General features: G+C 39.1%; 1 protein-coding gene across 1 annotated transcript in view; it reads right to left on the bottom strand.

The window, feature by feature from the left end:
• Nucleotides 1–15,501, bottom strand: part of KCTD20 (potassium channel tetramerization domain containing 20) — a 28,665-nt gene extending 13,164 nt beyond the window's left edge. The window contains exons 1-2 of the mRNA XM_067531870.1: nt 15,409–15,501; nt 10,391–10,431 (exon numbers count right to left, since the gene is read on the bottom strand). The gene's annotated coding sequence lies outside the window, so the exon portion shown is untranslated. The remainder of the gene's footprint in view (nt 1–10,390; nt 10,432–15,408) is intronic.
• Between the last annotated feature and the right edge of the window lie 580 nt (nt 15,502–16,081).

Below are 16,081 nucleotides of genomic sequence, written 5' to 3'. Positions count from 1 at the left end.
GAAAATCTGGTACACTGTGAATAATGCCAGCTGTTTCCACTGGGGCAGTGTGGCTCCATTCTTCCCCTGATAAAAGCCTGTGCTTTATAGATGTGACCAAACCCCAGTTTTGATGGATTAACAAAATGGGTGTTGAGTCAGCATTTTATGCCATGGTCACGCTTGGATGGCACAACAGATGCTAGAAGCTAGTCATTTAATGCACCTACAATTATGTGAACAATCCGGCATGGAAACTGGTTCTTAAGTCCACATAACAAGGCTATATTGAAGCCCTCCCACTTCATTAGTGTTCTGATTGCCTTTCAAGCTAGGAATAAAGGCACACTACCATAGTCCTTGCCATGGTGGGAACAAGCGTGTATAAATCATAATTAGCACTTCTCATCTTTGAAGCTCTTTACAAATATTAACTAATTAATCCTTTACATGCATGTGAGGTACTGTCAGAAAGTGTTCTAATGAGAGAAAACAGAGGCACAGAAAAGACAAGGACAACATTTCCAAAGGTGGCCATGGTTTCTGAGTGCCCAACATGAAACAGCTTGGGTCTGATTTTCAGAGGTGGTCTGGGCCCACAGCTCCTACTGACTTCAACTGGATTTTTGGGTACAGAGCACCTCTGAAAATCAGGCCCATCATGTCTCAAGTTCAGCACCCAAAATAAGTGATTAGTTTTTGAACAGCTAGTCTGTGACTTTGTAAGGGAATGAGTACCAGAGCCAAAATTTAAACTCGGGTCTGGTTCCCAACATTTGATTTTACTTGGTGTGAATTTGGGAAACCTGTTTATGTGCATGTTATGAAATCTGCTTAGTTATATGAAATTGTTGTGTTTTTGAACGTCTCAATACATAGTGAGTCAACCATGGGCTGATGAGGCCCTGACGTATCAGCCATCCTGTCTGGAAGAAGTTTCAGAAAAAAAGAAAAGTTGTTAAACTTAGCAAGAAGGCTCTGGCCAAACAATGAGTAAGCTAAGAAGAGTGTGTCAGCTGGAAAACCACTTTGACCAAGTTTATCTGCAAGGAGTGGAGAATGGAAAACCTCCAAGGGATAGAAGTGATAGAGCAGGGATTCAGAAAGTCTAAGGAAATTTGGGGCAACAGACAGGAACAGAGGGGTATGTTTTCATAGCAGAGAAGTACCTTTTTTGACTGAGGTGCCAGCTGAGGGAAAAAGAAGCTAGCTGCAGGAAACAAACTCACTCACTCTATTATTTGTAGAAGCTATATACTGGAGTGGGGTCCTAGATTCCTCTGATCAAATCCCAAAGAGTGGTGAGGAAACTGAGGCAGGGAAGGGCACAGAGGAGTTTTATTGTTTTGTCTAGACCTGTATATCTCGTGCCATCCCAAGTAAACAGTAATTGTGTTAGAAACCTTTACACAGCCTGTGAGTTATGTGCTTCAACTATCACGTGTTACTGAAGAGGTAAACGATAAACCAGAGTGCCTGCAAGGCTGCAGTTTTGGGAGAGTGTGCGCTCAAACTACTGGGATTTCTTCGCAGGAAGGGAGAGAACAGGTCAGCACTGGTCCTGAGCACCTAGCACAGTTGAACCATGAAGTTCCACTTCTATGAAGGAGTAACAGACAGACTCCGTGCCCAGGAAGTGTGTCAGAGGCCCAAAGAAAGAGACAGTGCTGGAGCCTACTTAGACCCAGGGAAGTTTAAAAGCAGACAGGTCCTGTGTAGTGGGACTCTAACACAGCCGCCTACTGAGTGTCCAGTAGTAGAGATTTACAGGGCTGTGGAACTTGGCTTGGAACATTAGAACAGCGACTCTCAACCTTTCCAGACTACTGTACCCCTTTCAGCAATTTGATTTGTCTTGTGTACCCCAAGTTTCACCTCACTTAAAAACTACTTGATTACAAAATCAGACATAAAAATACAAAAGTGTCACAGCACACTAGTACTGAAAAATTGCTTACTTTCTCATTTTTACCATAGATTTATAAAATAAATCAATTGGAACATAAGTATTGTACTTGCATTTCAGTGTATAGTATACAAAGAGCAGTATAAACCAGTCATTGTCTGCATGAAATTTTAGTTAGTATTGACTTCGTTAATGCTTTTTATGTAGCCTGTTGTAAAACTAGGCCAATATCTAGATGAGTTGCTCTACCCTCTGGAAAACGTCTGTGTACCCCTGCTTGAGAACCACTGCATTAGAGATTTCCTTTTTCAAGAAACGGGCAATTTAAAAAAAATTAAAATATTTCTCAATTGTCAGCGGTTGAGAGAAAAATTGTGTTGGTCGCAAAACTGGAAGGTGTAGAGTTTTCTGTTGTGATTCCCTGAGGAATGAGGTTGTAAAGAAGCTACAAAGGCAGTCTGGCAAAGAATAAGGAAGTACAATTTTTACAACATTTTAAAGTGAAAATGGACACGGCTTTATTTGGTTCAGCATCTTTCAGACAACCTGCAAAACACTTTGCAAAGTTAAACAACAAACTGTCTTGATGCTTGTTCCACATGATTTTCAACAAGATAGAACCCTCCATTTGGATGTCCCCTGTTATTTACTGAAAAGTGGGGGGATGGTTAGCTGTCTCGACTACACTATCCTTGGCTCTGTGATGTTAGGGATCATCCTCCCCAGCACACAGTCACCTCACATGGATATTAGAGGGGTTGACTGGGCCACCTATCACAGAGCTAAATAAAAAATAATCGTAAATAGGGAACATGGCAATGGAAAATAGTTCAAGTATGTTCACAATAATAAACATCCAGCAAAGAGAAAGTTCATGTATGTTCACAGTATATTATTAAATTAAAGAAAATAAAAACTCAGTGCAGACCTGCTGACTCCTGCCAACTCTCATAGCGATACTATGGCCTTCTTCCTTATCCCAATACAAATTTGATCATTTAATTGCTTGTTTTTAAAGGCCATTATCAGGTAGTTTAGGTCAGGAGGTTTTATAAAACATAATATTAATGGAAAATTCTCATGAATTAATTAAATGGAATTTTGTTTAGAATTACACATTTCCCTACAGTGTTTGGCAACACAGGAAAGTAAAACTAACTAAAAAAAATGAAAGTGACTAGCTTAATTCACCATTTAAGACCAGAGAGGCAACAAAAACAATCAGCAAAAATGGAACAAAGTGCATCAGATATTTAAAATTCTTCCAACCTTAGTAGTCTAAAGTGTAACCAAGATAATAAAACAACATCTTCGTTTTAAGGTGACAGTGTCCCTTTAAATTCCCCAAAGAAATTCCCATCTGGAACTATGCTGAGAAACATGAGTTAAGCAGGAAACACACACTTAGAATGGGTGTGGCCTGGCCTAATTCTATACTACAGAATAGTTAGAAAAGGAATGTATGCCTCTAATTGCACGCCTTTCTAAATGTTTTTCCTTGCTGTCATTTCTTAAGACATCCTGAGAACATGCCAAAAGACTCTCCTTAAAAATGAAAAGCAGCAAAATATTTGTCTACACCTTTACGATTCCTACCTCCACACAAGAGATTAAAATAAATGAGAAAAAAATACAGAGGGAACAACAGCACGTTACAAGAATTAGCATTAGCACCCCCTGTGCGTATTTTGTATCTGTACCTAGGAAGGAAGCAGTTAACACGGTGGAACTGGTTTCTGATGTGACACTGGGGGGAGCACACATTCATGGGGCCTTTGTTTAGTAGCCTAGCACAACTGCAGTCTGTGAATGTGCCTCTGGGGCATGAGATATCCCCAAAAAGATGAGAAGGGGTGGGAGCAGGTCCTCAAGCACTGGTGAGCACAGCTGGTTGACCACACGGGTGGGTGGAGATTTGGGGGATAATGCACCCCCTGAAGGAATGTAGCAGTGCTCCCTCCATATGCTGGAGAACTACGGGAAGGAATTCCTCCTTGAGGTCTCCCTGGGTCACTGTGGCTTCACCACAGGTCTGTTGTCTATATAGCACAACTGGGACCAAAGGAAGAGGGCAGTAACATTTAGCATCACTTAAGAATGAGGGGATGTGGCAGATAAATGACTTCTCTAACTCATGGGAAAGAAAGGCCAAAGAGCAAGAAACAATATATCCTCAAGCTATAAAATAACAGACCTGAGAAAGATCTGGATGGGAAGGAGAGGATCAAATGGAATCTAAACCCACTGTCTGACAGCAGGAAAAAGTAGACAATTCCAGTGTGTAGAGCAGTACCTCATGAATGGCGGGGAGCCTCAGCGAGGAACAGTGACGTTTATGGACCAGAGAGGGTCAAGAGTGGAAGAATAAGCATCACTTGCTGATTGTAAGTGCCCTACCTCTGATTTCAGTGGTGGGGTCGGGGGTTACACATTGCTCCCCCATTTGACAGCAGTGAATAAGTCATCACCCGCATTGGCCCTGCCCCCAGTTGTGCTGATCTGTGCTTCAATAAGCTGCTAGCCCAACAACTTCTTTTTGATATGGATTATTTGGCTGTACTGCAGAAATAGATTTTTCTTGGACAAAGACGGGATTCAGAAGAGTGATGAAAAAGCAGGAAAGTGGAATTAAAACCAGGGGGATCTAAAATTTGCTATTTAACAGGCCATCTTGACAACTTGTCAGCAGCCCAATCTCTGCACTAATTTTCACAAAACTGTTAGTCAAAAATGAGCACATGAAAAACAGAATATTTGCTCATGCTCTTATCTTCCTTGAGAGGGGGATAGAAATTGCTTGCCAACTGAGTTCAACTTTCTCTTCTCTGCCTGCACTTATAGGGAAATAATTCCAGATGATTGTATAGAATACTAGCATAACATGACCTAAAAAAAAAGTTACACACACACACACACACACACACACACACTCTCTCTCTCTCTCTCTCTCTCTCTCTCTCTCTCTCTCTCTCTCTCATATAGCGCCATTAGAGAGAAATAGCAGATCTGGGGCCCGGTTCTGATCTCACACCAGTGTAAACAAGTGTGAAACCAGTGGAGTTCAACTGATGTAAATTTGACCAGAATGAAACCTCTGGAGTTTTGGGTTCCCCAGACGGCTCCTTCATAGCTAAAATATGGGAAACCGGACCGAGTACCAGCAGACTGCACTGATTCTCAGGCTGCATCTTGGCTGCCTCTGGAGTCATAACAAACAAAACGGAGTTGGTGCAGAGAGGTTTCAGTGGGTTTGGGAGAAATCGAAGCCTGCTAGATTATTTCTTCTCTGTATCTTTTATGAACTTCCCTCTTTTTGGTCTGCTTTGCTCCTTCCTATGCTTCGCAATGGAAGGCCTTTCTAAAAATAATAATATATACACGATACATATGAAAATTACATCGGCAAAACAAATCTTTAGAGTAAATTGTATCAAACTAATAAAGATGGGGAAGAGGCTGCTTTTCTATTTTCTATATAAGCCAGTCAGAATAAACATGAAACTATCATTCTTTGTTCACTCAAGCATAAAAGTGGTTCCGTGTTCAGTACCAGTAATATATAGCCTTTACTAGAGGGGGAATGATATGATATTATACAGTGCATGAACCACACTGATTCTCTGCCTGCAGTCAGTAAGTGGAGCTATCGTTAAACAGAGAAAATTAATTGCCTCTCAAATACATACAGCAAAAAAGTGAGCTGTTACAAATCTGAAGCTATTGTTACTAAAACTTCTGCCCAATTTACGCACACAACACTGATGTTTGATCTCTTATATTTTCAGTCCTGTATCAAATAATCATCTTTTTTATTGCCAATGGTTGTTCCAAATATTTAATATGTAATTACTTCAAATATTCATTATTTTAAAAAAGTAACTTCCTTCAATCATTTTTAAAAAATGCAGAACCTCTACATAATCTTTTGTCTTCTATATGCCTGCCCTGTAATGCTGCCCTTTTCCATTTTTAGCCTTGTTATGAATATTACACAATCACAAATTGCACAATACACTCTCTAGAATGTTTGGTAATTCTGGACAACAAATACAGGGCTCTAATTCTGACACAAGAGCTATGTGAAGGAATTTTATTTTGCTTTGTGACCTACGAAGCCTTTGACTTCTGCTTTTAAATTGTATTCCTTATTTTCAGCTAAGTTCCACAGTCTGAGCAGTTTCTAAGATCCACAGAGTCTTCTGTCATTAAACAATTGTTAAACATTTGGAAAAACCTAAGGAAATTCTCAGACAAAAAACTTTGTTAATACTACATACTTCAACAGTAGGAAGATTCAAAATTAAAATCAACCAAAAACTAAGATGGAAATACTTGGGACATGTGTTAATAAGGCCAGAGCATCTGCAGGTGAGCCATTGAGCAGCTGGAAGAACAGTCAAGAGGTGCCAGTCAAAAGATTCCCTTTGTCAAACACTACTGTGAGAGGGAAAACTTACGTGACTGAACAACAGAGAACATGCAAAGAGCAGCTGGAACAGAGAGAGATGACAGAGCCCTGTTTGTGCCTTAAGCAATATCTGACAGCACGAGAAGGATTCAGATTCAGGCATACTGCCAGGCATCGTTGGGGCTGGTGGATTTCTCTCTCTTTAAATAGAGGGATTTTCCACATTTTTCTGGAACGCTGTGATGTACAGTGCTTCACATTAAGTGAATCTCTCCATCCTCTGCAGATCTCTACACAAGCAGAACAGCAGCAGCATAGCCCTTGCTCCTTAGTGCCTTCTCTTTTGAACATAAGACAGAAGTTATCCAAGGTATCCTGTAGATAGGCATATACTACAAAGTGCATTGTTTAGTTCTTCGTGGAATCATTCTTTTATGGCGACTGACGTGTTTTGTTTTAATAAGCACCATGGGCTAATGAGCATCTTGCATATGAACTTTAGGAGATAACATGTATATTAATTTAGATCAATGAATAGATCCAACATATGTACAAACTGCAAATTATTAGCTACAACCCTGATCATGACAGTCAAAAATTACCTGCAGAACATTTTTATGTACAAAACATTGCGCATCCGCCTCTTCCCTCATAATTCATGCAATCAGGTCCAATGCAAACAAAAAAGACATCTCAAATATATCTTCATATTACAGTGGCTCTTTTTACACATTTTTTTCTGATACACGCTAGCAAATTCCACTTTTGCTACAGTCACAATCACACGCAGGTAATCAAAGGGCACTTTTAAAGTATGAAGCATCATGAACACATATTACAAAATAGTTTTCCTTTTTCATGAAAGAGCTCTATCAATACACAGTGGATTCATTTTTCCAACAATGTTGGAATTATAGGGGGACTCATGCAATTCAGTAAATCCCAAAAATTCTGGCAACAGACTACATTTTAAAGTCTGATGAAATGACTGATTGTTTTCTCCTATTCTGCATATAGTACTTTACTGTTTGCAAAGTTTATAGCATTACTCATTAATTTCAGTCTTCACAGAAATTCACTGTTTCTACAAATGTAACCTGAAACTATGGTCTGGAAAATGGTTTTAATGGTGTAACACCACACATCCACACCATGATTTAAGATTCAGGCTTTGCCACTTTTACCTTTAACACCAAAACACCCTTAGGGATCTGTTCTCCCATTGATGGTTGGATGATTTACATGCAAAACTCATGATCAATTATTACTATTAAGGGGAGTTACATCAATTCTTTACAGGAACACAAGAGAGCAGACCCTTCAGAGACTTTCTTGGCAAAACATGCTCAGCCAGAGGACTTAATACACTTGAAAACTAGCTGGACTTATCAAATTGTATAGAACTGATGATGCTTTCAGGAGTGCTTGCGAAAAGAGTGAACAGAGAGCAGTGGGAGGGGAGAAGATGATGGGGAGCTGGTACTCCTGGCATGCCACAAAGCAGGGAGGGCTGAAAGCAGTAAAAGGAAGGGGAGAGTGGAGGATTAGGACTAGAGGGAAGGTCGGTACAGTGGAAGGAAGAGGAGGGAGGGAGTCAATAGGACTACCTGAGAACTGGTAGCAGGATGGGCTGGGGGAGTGGGAGACTGGAAAAGCATATGGAGGGCCCAGCATTGATGCTGTAGGTTGGGGAGGGTTGGGTAGGAGATCCAGGTTACCTGGGAGTGGGGAACACTGGCGATATTGGGAGGGAAGGGATTGGGGAATAGTTTCTATAGAGTGCAGGGAGGGTCTGATGGGAGTGGGAAGGGAAGGTTTCAGGAAGGCAGAGATTTGGAATACACAATTGAGACTGCATTTGCCAAAGTCTCTAGTGACCTCTCCCTAGCCAAAGTTTAGAACCATTACTCCACCCTCGTCCTCCTTGACCTGTCAGTGGCCTTTGACACCATTGATTCGACAGGGCCGTGCCCTTTGCCCCCCTTTTTTTCTTCCTGTACACCATATGCCAGCCACAAACAATTTCTACTACCTCTCTGTGCTGACGAGTCACAGATACACCTTCCCACTCCAAGCTTGTTTTTTTCTGTCCAAACTAAAATCTCAACCTGTCTCTCTGACATCTCCTCATGGATGTCTGCCCATCAAGTCAAGCTCAACAGCTAAAATGGCTAAAGCTGAGCTCATAATATTTCCCCCAAGCCAGCCACCTTGCCACCTCCTTTTTCCATCGTTGTGGGAAACACCACAATCCTGCCTGTCTCTCAGGCCCATAAAATGAGCATCACCTGACTTTTCTCTAGGTTCTCACACCCAGACTATGATTACATCTTGAATTGTCTTTCTGTATAACGTACCTAAAATACAGCCTTTCCTGGCCATTCACACAGCTAAAACTCTTGTCCGGGCTCTCATTTTATCTCCTGTCTCAATTACTGCAACATCCTTTTCCTCTGGCCTTGACAAATGGAGTGCCCTGCTCATAGCTATTCAGAATGCTGCTGAAAAGCTAATCATAGACAAAGCTACCTCAATATCCTCAAACATGACCTATGAGGAAAGGATGAAAGAAATTGGCATGTTTAGTCTTGAGAAAAGAAGACTGAGGGTTGGGGCTGATAATCTTCAAATATGGTAAGGGCTGTTACAAAGAAGTCAGGGATCAATTGTTCTTCGTGTTCACTGAAGTCAGGACAAGGAGTAGTGGCTTAATCTGCATCAAGGGAGATTTAGGTTAGATATTAGGAATAACTTTCTAACTATAAGGATAATTCAGCTCTGGAATAGGCTTCCACGGGAAGTTGTGGAATCCCCATCGCTGGAGGTTTTTAAGAATGGATTAGACAAACACCGATCAAGGATGGTGTACTAGGTATACTGGGTTCTGCCTCAGTGTTGGGGGATGGACATGACTTCTTGAGGTCCCCTCCAGTCTTACATTTCTATGATTACTATAAACTTATCCAAAACAAGCAGACCACAGGATCACAGATATTGCCAAAACTGGAACAGACTAAGATCCATCTAGACATATGATAATGATCTATATCAAATGCTTCAAAAGAAGCCAAAATGCCTCAATAACCCACCTGGCCAATATCCTTCTACATACATTTCCCTCAGCAGAAGACCTGACAGTGCTACTAATGATGCATGGATGGTGCAGGCTTCAACGGCATATGAAGGCTGTTTCCATTTGGGGATTAATCATTTGATAAATGTTTGCTCTTAAATCTAACCCTTGTAAAGAGCAGCCACATACTACAGGAATGGGACTTTGTTACAAGCATTTATGAATCACTATGTGAAAGAATTATCTTTTAAATAAATTAGCAATTAAAGTTGGCCTCATCACTTCAGAAAGCGATATCTCCTTCCCAACCAGAAGAAAAGGATACCTGGATTATGACTAGATTAGGGGAAAAGACCAATGAAAGTTGAACTGCTCCAAATATAAAAGAGTTTTGTTCACATTTTGAGACAAGAAAACAAATTTTGCTCTCACATACGCAATCATGGGCATGAGGACAGAATTATAACCAGGGACTTTAATTAACAATCATATGCCTTTCTACGTGCTGGATAAACCTAAAAAAACTCACATAAATGCTTTTTACAAAAGGATCATGAGGACCAATAAAATGGTGTTTTATCCTGTGTTCTCTGCGCCATCTATTTTAGAACAGAACGATTTACAAAGCCTACAGAAAAACTCAAGTTACACTTCAGCATAACATAAAGCAGGATTTTCTTAAATCCCTTTATATTTTAAAATGGTATTTGCTCTTTTAATTCTCTTCCTTAGTAACCATCGGCACCTAACTTTGTTTCAGTTCATAAAAATATTTTAAGTTACAGATTGACACTTTAAATTAAATTAAATTAATTTTGGGAAACCCATTCTTTATATGAGCTCTTTGAAAAACTCCAGAACAACATCATCCTATTTCTGAAAAGTCCAGACCCTGTCTAACTGCAGCATTTAAAACTATAAAATAATAGAAAGAATCATCCATATTTCTAATTCTAACCTTGGAATAAAGCTCTCATACAAACACTCATTATGACAGACAAATGCAATATACCCAATTACTTACGTTCATATGTTCCTAGTTGCTCTACACATTCTGAAATCCGCCTTTAAAAAAAGGAAAAAGCTAAGTCATAAAGGAGCTCCGGACCAGAGTTTAAACTGTTTATGCCTCAGCGAAAAACTCTCCTCCCCCAACACCCAGATGTCTGATTCATGTTAATATTTCAAATTAATAGTCCTTGCCCAGCATGTACAGGAGAGAGAGAGAGAGAGAGAGAGAGAGAGAGAGAGAGAGAGAAAGAGAGAGAGAATGTTTGCATATGCAAGAATTTACACATTTAGTTTAAATATAGCCAGATGACTAACAAGTAACATTCTTATAAGACTGATGTTTTAAAGCATTCTTTTTGGACTTCTGGTTTGTGTTGATTGTGCAGGCTGGTAGGAAAGATGCAGCTTTAACTCCCTCCTGATCTCATATGGTTAGGTTTTCAATTTCACATTCAAGTATACTTAACCTGGTGTTTCTCAAACTGGGGGGTCCTGTCTCAAAAGGGGGATGACCAGACTATTGTAGAGGGTGGGGTCGCAAGAGTGGCGGATGCTGGCTGGGTGCCCAGTTGCGAAGGGAGGTAAGTAAAGAAGTAAAGGTGGCATGGAAGGGAGGCAGTCGTCACAGCCTGAAATATTTTCAAAGGAGGTCCCAGCAAAACAAGTTTGAGAACCCCTGCCCTAACCCCTCTCCCGCTACAAATATTAAATCCAGATATTATGGAATAATGGGTCAAATTTTGAAGAGGGCAGAATCATGCAGTTGTACACCCAAATACACATGCAAGGATGTACGCAGGGCCTTGTCATTGACTCCATGGGATTTCGGATCATGGCTCCAACTTGCATGTACAATTACTGGGGATAAATCAGACATTTGCTTGTGCAAATGACAATTTAGACACGTAGCTGAAGATCTACAAATACCTGATTCACACACACAACAGTGGTACCTGCACACAGTATTGCATAGGCATTACGGCATGTGGTTCTGAAATTCTATCCCTTAGAAGATCAGTCCCTAAATCAAAAGCATCTATTGTTCTTTGATGCTTTCATATAAGACATTTCTGGATTTCTCAGAAAGAATCAAATGCAAATACCATTTAGGAGAACTACAGAACTGGGCTTTTACTGCTAAAACTAAAATAAAATATAAATAAAATATTTGCTTTTCAATACAAATAAGATTTGGAGAAGTTAAAATGTTTGTTCTGACTCACATCAGTGAAAGCACATGGCTGTTCTGTCACAAATTTTAAATCTGAATGCAGTATTAAACACTAGATAAATGAAAACAAATGTTATCTAAAAAAAAATCAAAATGCCTGACCTGTAAAATCTATCTGCTTGTCATTAACTTGCTAAGTATATTTTTGTAATGTGCTTTGAATAAATACAGTGCAATGTTTAAGGAGTATTTTTGTTCTGGGAACAAATCGTGCAGTCCTTATGAAGGAATAATCATCTGAAGAAAGTTTTTAAAGTGTGAAAGCTGCAAAATCAAGGGGTATAGTTTCATTTTATGCAAATCAGGTTTTATGATGTCTATAATCACAGTGACCTTGAAGAAGCAAGTACTATCATTATGATTATTTGACATCAGATCATTGCAATCACAGCAATATCAATGAACAGCTGATTTAAACGAGTTTTTTTTTTACATGTAGGTATTTAGTGCAAAGTATACCATGCACACGTATTTGCACAGTGCAACTAAAAGAGGACTCCTCCTCTCACACTGGTGATAACCAGAAGTAACTCCACTGAAGTCAATGAGTTACACCTGTGTGAAAGTGTTAATAAAGGTAAATCAAAATCAGGACCAATGTATTAACAATTTACAGCATGTTAAAATATTTTTAATATCCACATTTTTGTAATGTATTTGTTATATGAGAAAATCACTAAAGACAACCTTTAAAAAAAATCTGATTTCTACTCATCACTTATTGATATTTCCCTGACGTGTCTTTCAATGGTTTCCACAAAGATTCAGCATACAATAGTTACTTGCCTAGACTCTTATTCTAAAAAGCCTGAGGAGATCAGTTTAAAACTCCACCTTCTCTTCCTGGAAGGAATCCCAATAAGTAACTGCTAACTCATTCCTGTCTCATCTGCTACTCTATAACTGCCATTGATTTTTAAACAACTACATGAGAAAGACAAAAATAAAAGGCAGATTCTAGAAAGCTATGTCAAAATTAGTTCAGCTATTAATTGCAGAACCCCCTTGTAACACTGGAGCATGGTCAGTTTTCTTGAAAGAAAGCCAGGGAAATAACATATTGCTTAACTGAAATACCTCTGAAATCAAAGGCTTCTTAACTTGAAAAACAAGAGCTTCCTAATACGTAGAGGAAAATCTAGGAGCGTAAAAGGAAAAAGCAATTACCGCAGTGGGCACTCTAGGAATAACCAAATGAATAAAGCGAATAGCAAAGTGACACAGTTATAAAAAGCAAAATGATTGTAAAGTCTATTTTTAAAAGTGTGGGTAGTGTTGGCAAACTGTGTAAGTAGTATTTTGTTTACTTTGGTGTGAGATGACCACAAGGGTCTTATTTAGCACAATTACAGCTCTCAAATCAACAAAACATGTTTCCCTGTATTTTGGGGGGCCACAGCCTCACCTAGGGTAAATCTGCAAAGCTCCAATCCATGATGGTAAGCCAATTTGCAACAGCTGAGGATTTGGCCTTTTGTTTTTAACAGCTGAAAGTGTTTTGCTCCCTGTTTCATAATAGCTAAAGTTTACTACAGTGTACTGGCAACTGACCTCTTGCTTTGTTTACAAGACTGATTTGACACAGCACACTTATAAATAATATATGCTTTCTAAGAATATTTCAACAACATCTTTATTTATGCCACTACTAAAGATCCCCTGACAAAATATTTAGTTAGTGTAACAGTTTTTAGCAAAACCTGTTGGGAAATCTGTTGTCGGAAATCCACAAATTCTGAGAATTGCACAAAAACAAAAACTGAGAAATCCAAGCTGACACCTACACCAAGACGCATAAATAGGTGCCTCTAAAATGTGACAATTAAGCAGGTGCCCATAGCGGTTTCTCAATACTGTTGCTCTTGAATCTAAAAGTTGCTAAACTCTAGTAAACTACAGAACACAAAACAGTCCATTTAAGCTAATTTTAAATGAATTTGATAATATTCATCTCATGTCAATGTTTTTATCCAAATTAAGGCCTGTTTTGAGAGTCTTTTCCTCACAGGAGAAGGATGAAAGGAAAATCTTTAAAACCTCTTGCTTTATAAGAAAAGCTGCACCAATCTGCTCAGCAGTCTGATGGGTTCACATGTTGAGAGGCCCATCTTGGGTATACACTGCGACACCTATGTAAAGGACTTAAATTTGAAACTGGTTTTACAGGGGAGCCTGGATAGCTCAAGAGATTAGTAATGTATATAATCTCTCTTTACTCCTCAATGACAGATTTTAATCCAGCCCAGGCTGGTAATGACCAAAAATTGTTGCCATCTAATGGCTGTTTTTGTGGCTTGTGTGAAATCAGTTTGATGTTCTTAGGCCAGTTTCCAATTAGACAAATGTCCACATTTGTCACCACCGCTAACTCGCTTTCTTGTTGGCAGTCTCAACAGAGAGACCAAGGACTAAATGGGCAAGAAGCCTAAACACTCTCTCTCACTGCTAGCGGTGGATGGTCCCTCCTATTTAGAACTGAGGTGCATTGGTAGGGAAGCAAGACGGAGTTTGCATGGTAATTGTGGTAAAAGCTCCACTTGCTCTGTGGATAAATGGGGGACTTCAATCCAACAGTTGTCAATCTGGTGCTTTGTAGCAGCACTAAATTCACAAGAACGTTTTTAAAAAAAATGTTTCTCAGCTGACTGGAGGCGGCAGTCATCCCAACAAAAAGTAACATCAAGTGGCATGGGAACTCATTGTGGGACTGGAGAGTAATATATATATACTGCATTACTAATGGTTTCACCTCAGTAGAATAAAAAAACCCTATCCGTTTAATATTAATCCAGTGCTTCCTGAAGTGGTTTGAAACACAGTTTAAAAGTGTTCTGGGATAAAATGGTTTAGAGACAATACAAATGCTAAGCCATATTAAAATCAGTTTTAGAAACCATGGTCAAGACTGGGTAGTGACACAGCTGGGTAGTCTTAAACACAGCTTTTTTAAATGGTTTTTAACATATTTGATCACCCCTTGCTCTCTCACAACATTTCATAATAGCAACAATCTGAGATCCCATCAAAATATGCTCCGCACCTGCCCAATATAGTGCCTAGTAGCATGCATAAATACATGTATGGTCAATATTTTGCTCCACTAGTGAAGCATGAGAATGAATGGGCTTGAATCACATCAAAGATACAGGAAGATTTAAGCTCTTCTGTACTACGTGCTTACTCCACAGATATGCAGTATCAGGGGAAAAAAACCTAAAACCTGTCTAGCTCAAATCCATCAAAACATTCCATTAATTAACAGACCATATGAATGGATCCTCTAGAAATTTGCTGGATTAGTGAAAACTAACCATATGTAAGGAAATTGTTCCACTTGACTGTCATAGAAATTTTGACCAATTCATATACTATAAAACCAAACCCTTCAACAAATTTATATTGAACCATCCGTGATTTGAGGATCACTGAATGAGCTAATGATTTCAACACTGATCAGGAAGGCTGACTAAAGGGAAGGGGAAGAATGCAGAGACTAAAAAAATCAGAAAATGCCTTTCAGGGGGAAAATACTGTAGACATATACATATTACACTGAAACAACAGATGAATTGAGACATTAATATTCTGTACCTACAGCAGCATATTAGGTGAACATATACTGTAGTTTAAATCACGATCAATATATCCAGTTTTCACTATCAAACAAACAAAGTTACCATACAGGATTACAAGATCTAGGCATACACTGAATTAATCAGTGACACAAAACCAAAAAGACAAGCTCTTTCAAAAGTAAAATGTGGCTCAAAACAAATTAACAAAATATTACTTGTTTTTACCTTGTCTGTCTAAAATGCCTTTGATATTGTGAGCTTCTGTCTCCTGGGTCTGTATCGCAATTGCTGTTACTTGCCTGATGAAGATCAGTCATCCCAATGAGCATTAGACTAGAGAAAGTTTTCAAACGTGTGCCAAATTGTTAATATCAACAGATTAGAGGAACTCATTCATAACTATTAACTACTACTGTAGATAAGACTAGACTGTAGTTACTTTTCCTGTGACCAGCTGTTATGTAACCCCATGCTTTTAATCCTCTCTCACACAGAACAGAATGGAGGAACAAATCCTCCTGCTTTCATAAAGCTTTACGCCTCTTCATTCTCTGTTTTCCTTCCCAATTTACTCTACATAAACTAGGTCGTTCCAGTAGATGGAATTACTTACACATAATCTGGGAGACCATTGTAAAATATGCCCAGATAAAACCTGTATCTTCCACTTCTACAAAAATGCTGCAGCCATTATATTCACCGCTCAAACGTGGTTTCTCTCTGTCACTATCCCCTCCCCTTTACTTGATCACTTACTGCAGTTATACAATAGTAACTAAATATGCAGCATGAGAATAGCAGTTATGTTAAAACATGTTGCATACTGAACAGATAAACATATTCTTACAAATACCACTTTTTAAAATAGAATCATAGGGTAAGAAGGAAAGAATCTAAC

This window comes from Emydura macquarii, unplaced genomic scaffold, assembly GCF_026122565.2.
Source record: "Emydura macquarii macquarii isolate MOO-44397 ecotype Brisbane River unplaced genomic scaffold, CSIRO-AGI_Emac_v2 contig_3220, whole genome shotgun sequence".
Lineage (NCBI taxonomy): Eukaryota > Metazoa > Chordata > Testudines > Chelidae > Emydura > Emydura macquarii.
Note: the sequence above shows the minus strand (reverse complement) of the source record. Positions and strands in the feature narration are given on the sequence as shown.